The sequence below is a fragment of the Nomascus leucogenys genome, chromosome 21 (assembly GCF_006542625.1).
Source record: "Nomascus leucogenys isolate Asia chromosome 21, Asia_NLE_v1, whole genome shotgun sequence".
In the NCBI taxonomy this organism is placed as follows: domain Eukaryota; kingdom Metazoa; phylum Chordata; class Mammalia; order Primates; family Hylobatidae; genus Nomascus; species Nomascus leucogenys.
In genome coordinates this window covers 63,485,714-63,496,882 of record NC_044401.1, presented here as the reverse complement: position 1 = coordinate 63,496,882, position 11,169 = coordinate 63,485,714, and the positions used below count along the sequence as shown (strand labels likewise).

Genomic DNA, 11,169 nt, shown 5'->3' with positions numbered 1-11,169 from the left:
GTAGCATCCCTTAAAAGGATTTGAAGTTTCTACTTCATTTTTGGGAACTCACTACAAACCAAAGCATATCCATTTTAAGATGATACAACTACAAATTTCTTTCTTATAATGAGTTGACATCTATCTTTGGTTTCCAGCTCTGGATCCTTGTTCTAAGCTTGAGGACTGCTGAAAGACAACACTCGTAAAAGCTGTGGAAAGATAACACTCATAAAAGCTGTGGGCCGATGTGACCTACTTATAGCAAAAATCACTTTAATATTATCTGTAAACAATGACAGAGGAGATGAAGGGATCTGCATTGGCTACACTACTTTGTGCAGGTCACTTCTTATAAAATAAACCATTTGGTCTTTACAAGGTAACAGTGTCCATTTTACATTTGAGGAAATCAGCTGGGAAGGGTTAAGTAAGCTGCCCCAAATCAAAGAGCTATTAAGTGGTGGATGGAGAATGCAATGCTCATTTGAGTTGCCTGTTACTATACTTGTCCTTCTAGAAAAGGTTATAGTTTCCTGGCTGAGTAGTTTGGGGGGCATTAGATAAAGCGGTCCATTTAATCATTGATCAGGACTCCTATACAGAGGGATCAATGTTTAAAAGGGTTTTGTTATTTTCGTATTCGTATTTTCATCCAGTTAAAAACGTTATTGTTATCTTAAGAGGATATGCATATTGCAGCAAAGGTTAAATTATGCTATCGAGGTCCACTGAACAGAAGAACATTTCCCAGTCACAGAAGGTCAGCAATTCCAAAACAGAAAGACATCTGGGAACCATTTAATCAAATGATTTTTTCAAATGAAGAAGGTAAGTAATGCATTCAATTTTATACATAGTGCCGATCCCCTAATCACTCTCTAGATTGCTCTGGTAACAGGAGTGCAAGCCTGAGTCTTTTGATATTTGGGGGCCATATTTTTGGAAAGTTAATTCTTCTTCTTCATAACTATTATCACTCCCCATTTTACATTGTGTAAATTGTGTTCTACTCTTACCAGTTAGCGTTTGCCCTATTGTTTGGACAGTTCCATTGGGTCAGGCACCATTGACGTTTATCCCATTTTCTTTCTTTTAATTCCCTGAGTGTAACAGGGAATTGTTAAAAAAAATTGTCATTTTTAACAATTTTCAAGAATTGTTATTTACCTGGAGATTGGTACTTTGAAAAACTGAAATTATCTTCTCCTGTGGTGTAATTTTAGTCAGCTTCTATTTATGTAGTTATAAAATGCCCAATCATTTGCTTTGAAATTTGTTCATAACATGTATGTATGTGATGTGTTCATTTATTTCATTACAGTGGAATAAAAACAAAAGGAAGCGTCACATTTGCTGAACTTACAGGATGCTCTTCCCCTTTAAAAATAAAGCTCGTGTTTATTCACAGTAGGCAATGCTAGTTAAGTCTTGGTAAAGAGGAGAACCATGCATCTGATATTTGGCATACCTTTGGAATGAAACATAGTACATGTTTAAACATACATTCCTTTGTAGCTTTTTCTCTTCTCTATTCCTCTCTCTAGACAAGAGATGAAAAATAGATTTTACTCTGCATGCCACTTCCAATCCATTGATTAGGAATGGCTTTCAAATGAAAATCTGAGAATCATTCTGAGTTGAGGGTCTTGTTCAGGAGCGAAGAATGTCATGATTGATTATCAAGAGTACCAGAGACACAAAGGAAAGTGTTGGCATGCATACTGTGTACCCACAATCTCATCTTTTCATCTCACTCTTTGGAAGGAGGAAATTGGGTGTGAGTGTTGTGAAAAGCCCTGGCTCATCTGATGATTTTGCCAATCTAAAATAAAAAAAAATCAAATTTAAAGAGAGATTATTTAAGCACAAAGTTTGAGGACAGCCTACCCGGAAACACCAACTCTTAAAGAATAGAATCAGCATCCCAAAGTAGGGAAGTTAAGGCTTCCTTTACACAGGCAAAGACAGGGGAGTTTTTAGCAGGATTACAACATTTTTTATACAAGGTTGGCACATAGTTGTAGCAATTTAATTGGTGATTGGCACTGCTTCTTTTGAGGAAGGGTAACTTTAACAAATTTTAATAGAGGCTGTAATAGTCATGGGCTTTCTGTCATCTAGTCTAAGCAAGGAAGAACAACAAAGGGGAAATTAATCTATATCAAGGATCATTAATTAAGAAGGCAGGAGGTTTTTGTCCCTGACTTCATTTTAATTCTCTCTAGTCATTCTATAGAACAAGAAAAATGAGAAAGTGACTTAATATGTAATCTGAGAAACAGAAATTATAACCATATGTTATAATTTCTCAGATCACAGTCAAATCTCTCTCAAGGCTTAAAGTTTTGAGGGGTTCCAACATCTTTTAAATTCTATTTATTTTCACAATTTCTAACTGTTCTAGTCTGAGATGGGAAGATCCTTACCACATTAAAATCTTCAAGTTTCCAGCCAATGTACTGAGTGCTCTGCATAAAAAAATCCAATTAATCCTTCCTACACCCCATAAGACAGGTACCATTTTTACTTTATTTTATAAATAAGGAAACAAAGCACAGAAGTTAAGTAACTTGTTCAACATAACACTGCTAGGAAGAAACAGAGCTGATATTTGAACCCACATAGTTTGAGACTTGCATCCTCAAACACCCCACTAAACTGAACACATTCATTTTTCAATCATAATTCAGATTGTTATTATTAGAAGATATTAAAAAAGATCAAATTGGTTTTAAATGCAATTTTGGTAAAAGCCTCCTTTAAATGAATGCTGTTATATCATTTCAAAACAATAGTAAACATTTCATAGAACATTTTATCCCAGTATAGCCACAGGGGTCAATTTCATAGCTTTCCTTTGTCGGTTAATGTCATCATTACTCTATTGTTGAACCTGAAGAACTAACTTCAAATTCTGCCGCTATATTGTTAATCCTCCACCCCCAATTCAATATCCTTCTCATGACTATAGTTATTATATTACTTTGCCTTGGCTTATAGTGTATGATTTTATGATGATCATCAAATACTGTTTATTAAGAGCCTCTCATTTTTGATATCCTAAAATAAATAGGGGAAAAGGCACAGTTCTTGTCTTTTTGAAACATGGATGCTTTGGTTTACTTAATTTTCACTTTAATTTTATAAAGGACCATTCAAAATGTATTAAAGAATAATGACTTTTTCCCTTAATTTGAGAACTCTTTGCAAAGATAGGGGCAGCTATGCATTCTATTGGACTATGTGTTTGCATGTGGAACCCATGTATACAAAAGGCCAACTGTATTTTCTCTGTTTACTCTCAGGTAAAGAAACTGAGTAATAGAGGGATCAAATAACCTGTCCACAATCAAATAACTAGAGAATTTAGAGCCAAGCTTCAGACACAGACAAGGTGACCCAAAAGTCCAAATTCTAAGCCACTATTCTACATTCTCTCTTAACTCTGTATGTATTAGACCATTTTCACACTGCTATAAGGATACTACCTGAGACTTGGTAATTTATAAATAAAAGAGGTTTCATTGACTCACAGTTCTGCACGGTGAGGGAGGCCTCAGGAAACTTACCATCATGGTGGAAGGTCAAGGAGAAGCAAGCACCTTCTTCACGAGGAGGCAGGAGGAGAGAGAGAGAGAGCGAGGAAGTGCCACACTTTAAAACCATCAGATCTCGTGAGAATTCACTCATTATCACAAGAACAGCATGGGGGAAACCACCCATATGATCCAATCATCTCCCACCGGGTACCTCCCTCAAAACATAGGGATTACAATTTGAGATGAGATTTGGGTAGGGACAAACAACCAAACCATATCACCATACTTTATTTCTCTGCCTTCAAAAGAATAATCAGGCAGAAATACTTAAAGATGGCAGAATCAGAGAATATATCAAAAACAGTAGTAAGAAAATTGGATAGCAATCGAGGTACACATGGGGAAAAATACTGGAAGTCTGGGAAATGTCAAGACTGTGGATCAGGGTGAAACAGGAAGTGATTCCAAGTTTTTGATGAGGGGCCATGTGCAAGAGAGACTTTAAGTACAAGATAGTATGAGCAAGAACACACGGTATGAGCAAGAGCACATGGTACAAGAAACTGTGGTGTCACTAAAATACAATTATGTCTCCAGATGAGTGGTGGTATTGAAATTTTTCACTCAAACTTTCTTTCCAAGCAACTGTTAAAGAAAACCAGAGTTGGACGTTAAAGTGGTAAAAACAGGCTTTAGTTCCAATGGGGGAAAGATATCTCAGTATAGAGTTGGGCTTAATTCCAAATACAGCATGCATAAGTGGGAATCTACAGCCAAGGAACAAGGTGGGGGTCAGCAGATGAAACACTACTAAGAAAAAAACATTAGGGATAGGGGAAGATAATAGTTAAACAGACCTAACCTGATTCTTGCTGAAGGCAAGCCCCATTGATCAGACATCACCTGGTGGGTGGTGGCAGGATTCTCTCTAAATTGGCTTAGCAGGATTATTGCCAAAGCTGAATGATGCAAAGACAAACACAGAAGCCCAAAGGTTGAAGTCTAGTTGGAAGAGGGTTCAGAGGAGCCTCACCAATGTTTGATCAAGGAGAGATTTGTTACTATCTTGATTAAAAATCAAGTTTCCTAATTATCTTTTTTTCTAAAGCTGGATTATTGGTTTGCATTCATTTTTTCTACTAGATTCTTAGTCGGCTTTCCATTTTTGTAGTGTCTTATAGAGACAAACTTAAAACTAGGAAAAATATGCTATGTCAGGGCTCAGAAATGATATCCGAAAATATGGCATCTTGGCATTTGAGAAAAAAGCAAAAGCAGGAAGATCTTTCTGACTTTCCCCTCACCCTTCTTCCCTGAAGCAAACTGTAAGATCTTCTCCTTCACTTCTTTCCTAAAGACCCTCATGTGACAGGTGTCCTACTCTATACCAAGAGGATAAAGTGTCACACAGGAGGCCAAGAACAATGTGAACAAACAGACCATGCTGAATTCCTGTCAGTTTGTTACCATCAGATTATACCCTGGTGTTCTCCAATTATATTTTTGTGTGACTGTCCATAAAAAATATACTTTTCCCTGAGTCTTTTGGTCTTCATTTCTGAAGGCTGTCTTGTCATGTAAATTTTAAGTGCATTTATATGCTTTTCACTTGTTATTCTGTTTTGTTATAGGTGTGTCAGCCACCAGTCTTGCATGGGGTAATGAAAAGACAGTACTCTTTGTCCCCCATAATTTCTGGCACCAAACATGAGGCCCAAACCCACCACCCAGAGATGGAGTCTTATGCTCTATCACTGAGCTAGATTCACCTTCAGCATTTTCCCCTCTATAGCAGTTATATAAAAACACCTTTAAAAGTTTGCCAAACTATTTTATTCCATATCATACTTGGTGATATTAGAAAAATATACTTGATATATAACAGCTTTCTTTACAAATGACAATATTTTACATATAATACATATTTTACATATGCCATCAAAGATTTTAGCATTATACCAAATACATCTGAGCCCCTGTGTTAGAAATTAGAATTGAGGAGCTAACTTCCAACAGATTTCTTGGCATAGTTTTAACTATTTTTAAGTGAACTGAAATCATTTTGAGATCTAATCGCCTCACTCTCCAACACATTTATCTATGTAATCTTTTAAAATTTCTGTTTTTAATGTGGATTTATAAAGTCCTGAGTATTATATAAAAACTAGTCTTTGACTAAAGTTGATGATCTTATACTCAGTACAAACATATCTTCAAACTCCTTGAGAGAAGATTCCTATTAGTGTAGCTGTCAACAGCCTACAATAAAGTTGAATAGAAAGTACAGTTATGTGATCAGTGCAAAAAAAAAAAGCAAAGAAAAAGAAAAATTTGTACAGTATATCTCTTCTAAAATGCACTTGATTAATAGAAGCAACATACTCAAGTATTTCTCTAATTGGTAACAAAGAAGTTTACAACAACCATTCTCGTTCATTTAAAAATTAAATTCAAAAGAAGTGGAAAAAGCCTGAAGAATAAAAATGACACAAGGGAAAGAAAATGGAAAAGTTATTTATTAGGAAGATAATAATGGTTACCATTTTATGGTGCTTTATGCCTGTGAATTTCAAAGCTCTTTATTAAATGTTAGCTCAAAGGACTTCACACATGTTGATTCACTTAGTCCTTTTCTGCTGGGACAATTAAAGGCCATAAAGGCATAAAATGCAATAAAAGTCACCACTTCAGGGGGCAAAAACACAATGGGTATATTCTGTGCCAGACCATATTCCCAATAAGCAGGATTAAATTGTGGAATATATACGCCAGGTTGGCTCTCCACAGGCATCACCTGGGCAGTGACGATCACTCTAGTAAATCTGGGGCTGATGATGGGAAGAAACTCGACAAAGAAAAAAAAAAAGAAGACACAGGCAAGTATTAAGGATAATAAACGAACGGGTCTGTTGGGGGCATTACTTCCTCTTGTACATCAATTAAATATGAAAGCAGTAGACCAACGTGGTTTGGAGCGTTCCCTTTTGAATTCTTACTCTTTGTGAATACAGTTACAAAAGAGGACCTCTGAGGAAAAGTACTTCTCTTTGAGTGAGATCATTAACTCCCAGCGCAGAGGCTAGGAGAAAAGAGGATTTAGATTTGGACTCCAAAGAGAATTTAAAAGTACATCCAATTTCCAACTCCCCCTGGGTGGTTTTGAGCGATGAAAAACTGTGGAGTTTTATAATGTCAGTAAGTATTAATAAGCTTAAATGTTCACTGAACTAAAAAAAGTGAAATATTAGGGCTCTACAGAGTAGGGCTTAGACAGTGCACTTAAAGTGCATGCTAAAATCACTTTGAAAGTTTACTGTCTGGTAAGGAAAACACAAAGCTAACAAACATATATCATGTGCTAATGAATATAATTTGGGAAAAGGTATAAGATATTCTATTGGCAGTCACATCTCTGGGACAGTTCTTAGATAGAATTTACACCTAAAAGCTTCAACAATTAATTCTCGTCAAAAACATCTTGGAAACTTGAAATTGGATATTTCTATAATCAAGTCCCATTTAACTCCTCCCTGAAGCTACACCACCTTCTATGCCCTTTATTCATGTATATACATGGAATCATCCCAGACTTTATTCATTTATTACTTTTTCTGTTAATAAACAAGGTCTTGCTCTGTTACCCAGGCTGGTGTGTAGTGGTGTGATCACAGTTCACTGTAACCTCAAACTCCTGAGCTCAAGCGATCTTTCCCACTTCAGCCTCTCAAAGCACTGTGATTACAGGTGTGAGTCACCAATCCTGGCCTTTTTTTCATCAATTATAGTTATTTTTTAAAAATGTTTTTTAGTCGGTTGGAAGGATGTAATTACTTCATGCCATAACAAAAAGTGAAAACCTCATTGTAAAGAGAGTGGTTAAAGTTGGTTGCCATAGCCTCAAGTTTCCCAGCTGCTACTCTTATTTTCTAAATAGTCTCTTCTTAGCCCAGCCCCCAGGGTGTCCTTTCTAATATCCTATCACATACAGCCAGAGTCCCCCGCTACAGGTCTTGAGGATGAAAGTGTCCAATTTCTGAATCCTACCACTTCGGTCTTTTTCCTTCTCTCCCAACTCCTAACTCTCCCAAGGCCAAAGCCAAAGGCTTTGAAAGCCAAGAAAGCAGTACTGAAAGGTGTCCACAGCCACAAATTCAAAAAGATTCATACACCACTCACTTCCTGGGGTCCAAGACGCTGAGGCTCTGGAGACAGCCCAAATATCCTCAGAAGTGCACCCCCGGAAGAAACACCCGCCCTGGAGAAACATTCCCCTGACCACTGAGTTCATGGTGAAGAAGAGAGAAGACAACAGCACCCTTGTGTTCATTGTGGATCTCAAAACCAACAAACACAGGATCAAACTGGCTGTGAAGTTATCTGACGTTGATGTGGCCAAGGTCAACACCATGATATGTCATGGAGAGAAGACATATGTTCCACTGGCTCCTGCTATGAGGCTTTGGATGTTGCCAACAAAATTGGAATCATCTTGTGCACCCAGCTGGCTAATTCTAAATATATATCTTTTCACCATTAAAAATATATATTTATAATGTCATGTCCTATTTCTCCTCGGCTCAAAACCCTTCAGTGGCACACCATTTTATTGGTGTCAAAGCCAAAATCCTTTCAATGGTCTACAAAACACTGTTTGGCCAGGCCACCAAATACCTTGCTAGTTTCTTCTAGTTCTATTCTCTCTCACTTGGCTCCAGTCACACTGACCTCCCTGCCATTCCTTCAGTGCATGGGAATATCCCACCTTCAGACCATTGCTCCAATTCTTCTCATTTTGGGAATGTTCTTTACCAAGATAATAGCTTGACTAACTCCTTCTTTTATTTCTGACTTGGCTCAACATTTTAATCTCAATGAGACCCTGACCACCCTTTTTCATAGTTCCAACCTGGATTCCAGCATTCCTAATCCCCTTACTCTGCACGACTTCTTTTTTTCCCATGGTACTTACCACCTCTAAATCATTAGATCATTTATTTAGTCCTTAAGTTGACTATTTATTATCTGCCTGCCCAGTATAATGTAAGATCCTCAAAGGCAGACACTTGTCTCTTTTGTTCACAGCTACTAGAATAGTGCCAGGGACATAGGAATGCCTGGTAAATATTTGCTGAATGAATAAGTGAATGAAAATAACCTGAAATGAATATATTAGCATTTAAATCTTACTTCACCCTTTAATCAAAGGAGCATCAGCCACATCCTGTCTATTGAGTACCATTGGGATTGGTCATCTGATGATTTGAACTTTCTAGGTTTCCATGTCTACATACCAATAAGCACTCACAGGACATATTCACTGTAAATGGCTCTTTCAGCTTGGATTTGTGACAGATAATCACGTTATAGGACTCATTGTCTCTAGGGAAGAAAAGCCATTGAATTACGTGATGATCCCTACCTATTTGTCTATTTGTAGGGGTTGACATTTATATTTCTTTTATTTGTACTTTCTTGTGCTTAAGCTGTTATTTAAAACCAAAAATAATAGGCTAAAACAAGCCATCAAAAAGCAAAGGCATATTGACTTAATTTGGTATGCCAATAAATCATAGCTCTGATGGTGATCTATTCAAAGGTTTATTTACAGTGGGGGGAGATTTTCTTTTAACAGGGAAATGGTCCATGTGCTGGTTATGTAATTTTAATTAGGCTATAATTATTCCTAATTTTTCTGTAAATCTGAAAATAAAAAGAAACATGTGGACAAGACTTCCTACTGGGGATCACTATTGGATTCTTTATTTGAAACTACTGATATTATGTGATCAGGCATTGGTTTAATGGCCTGAGATAACAGATAGGTCACCCACACACATGCTTTAGGTATTTGGGAAGCTATGAGCATAAAAAAACATAAACATGCTGATGTTTATTATAAAACAGATAAATAATAAATTTATAGAAGAACATAAATTGTTTTCTAATACACATACACAGATGTATGCTATTGTGTGTAATAAGACAAAATTTTTTTGACATTCAAAACCTAACCTTATAACTTGTAGCTTGCACTAAGGGGTGCCTCCCTCTCGGCCTGGACAAATCCAAAGTCATGCTCTTTACTATCAAAACTGTCCGCTGCTTTCTCAGGCTCTGTTAAGAGTTTTCAACAGAAAAACTAAACCTGATTATTCCTTAATTTTTTCCTCTTCTCATTTTGTAACAGTTAATTTCCCCTCAAATCTTTTGCAGGTTTCCCTTCTCTCTGTCTTGGTTCTGCTTCATAGCACTTGCTTTGTAAGACTTTCTCCCATACAGAATTCCTATCTCCAGCCTCTCCCCCATCAATCCAACCATCCCATTATCATGGAAGTTATCTTTCCAAAGCTAAAATCTGAGCATGTCCTACTCCATACTCTATACTTACTGGTGCAACATACAATTATTTATTCTCAGAACCCAACTTATCTTTTCTCTCTTGCTCCCTCCATCTTCCTGTTTTCCCTTGTCACAGTATGCTATTCCCAGAATGGTTTGTGATATCGCTTGTCTGGGTGTTTGTGTGGGCTTTTCCTCTGCCCAGAAAGCCTATCTCTCATTCATCTGCCAAGCATGCCTCAAATATCACTTCTTATCTTAAGCCAGCTTTATTCCAACTGCCACTGACAGGGCTTGCCTTCCTCCACTGTATTCCCATTCAGTGTGCGCTTCTCACCTTAGGTTTCACATTTCTCTCCATGTGTGTTTAAGAATATATATACCAAACCTTCTCTCTTTTCCTCTTTACTAGTCTTGCTAGCGGTCTATCAATTTTGTTGATCATTTCAGAAGAATCAAATAGATGCAATAAAAAATGAAAAAGGGGATATCACCACCAATCCCACAGAAATAAAATCTACCATCAGAGAATACTACAAACACCTCTATGCAAATAAACTAGAAAATCTAGAAGAAATGGATAAATTCCTCGACAAATACACCCTCCCAAGACTAAACCAGGAAGAAGTTGAATCTCTGAATATACCAATAACAGGCTCTGAAATTATGGCAATAATCAATAGCTTACCAACCAAAAAGAGTCCAGGACCTGATGGATTCACAGCCGAATTCTACTAGAGGTACAAGGAGGAACTGGTACCATTCCTTCTGAAACTATTTCAATCGATAGAAAAAGAGGGAATCCTCCCTAACACATTTTATGAGGCCAGCATCGTCCTGATACCAAAGCCTGGCAGAGACATAACCAAAAAAGAGAATTTCAGACCAATATCCTTGATGAACATTGATGCAAAAATCCTCAATAAAATACTGGCAAACCGAATCCAGCAGCACATCAAAAAGCTTATCCACCATGATCAAGTGGGCTTCATCCCTGGGATGCAAGGCTGGTTCAACATACTCAAATCAATAAATGTATTCCAGCATATAAACAGAAGCAAAGACAAAAACCACACGATTATCTCAATAGATGCAGAAAAGGTCTTTGACAAAATTCAACAATCTTCATTCTAAAAATTCTCAATAAATTAGGTATTGATGGGACGTATCTCAAAATAATAAGAGCTATCTATGACAAGCCCACAGCCAATATCAAACTGAATGGGCAAAAACTAGAAGCATTCCCCTTGAAAACTGGCACAAGACAGGGATGCCCTCTCTCACCACTCCTATTCAACATAGTGTTGGA

The 11,169-nt window shown here is 37.1% G+C and overlaps 1 pseudogene; it reads left to right on the top strand.

Moving 5' to 3' along the window:
• Positions 1-668: 668 nt before the first annotated feature.
• LOC115832092 lies at positions 669-8,941 on the top strand (annotated as a pseudogene).
• Positions 8,942-11,169: the final 2,228 nt, after the last annotated feature.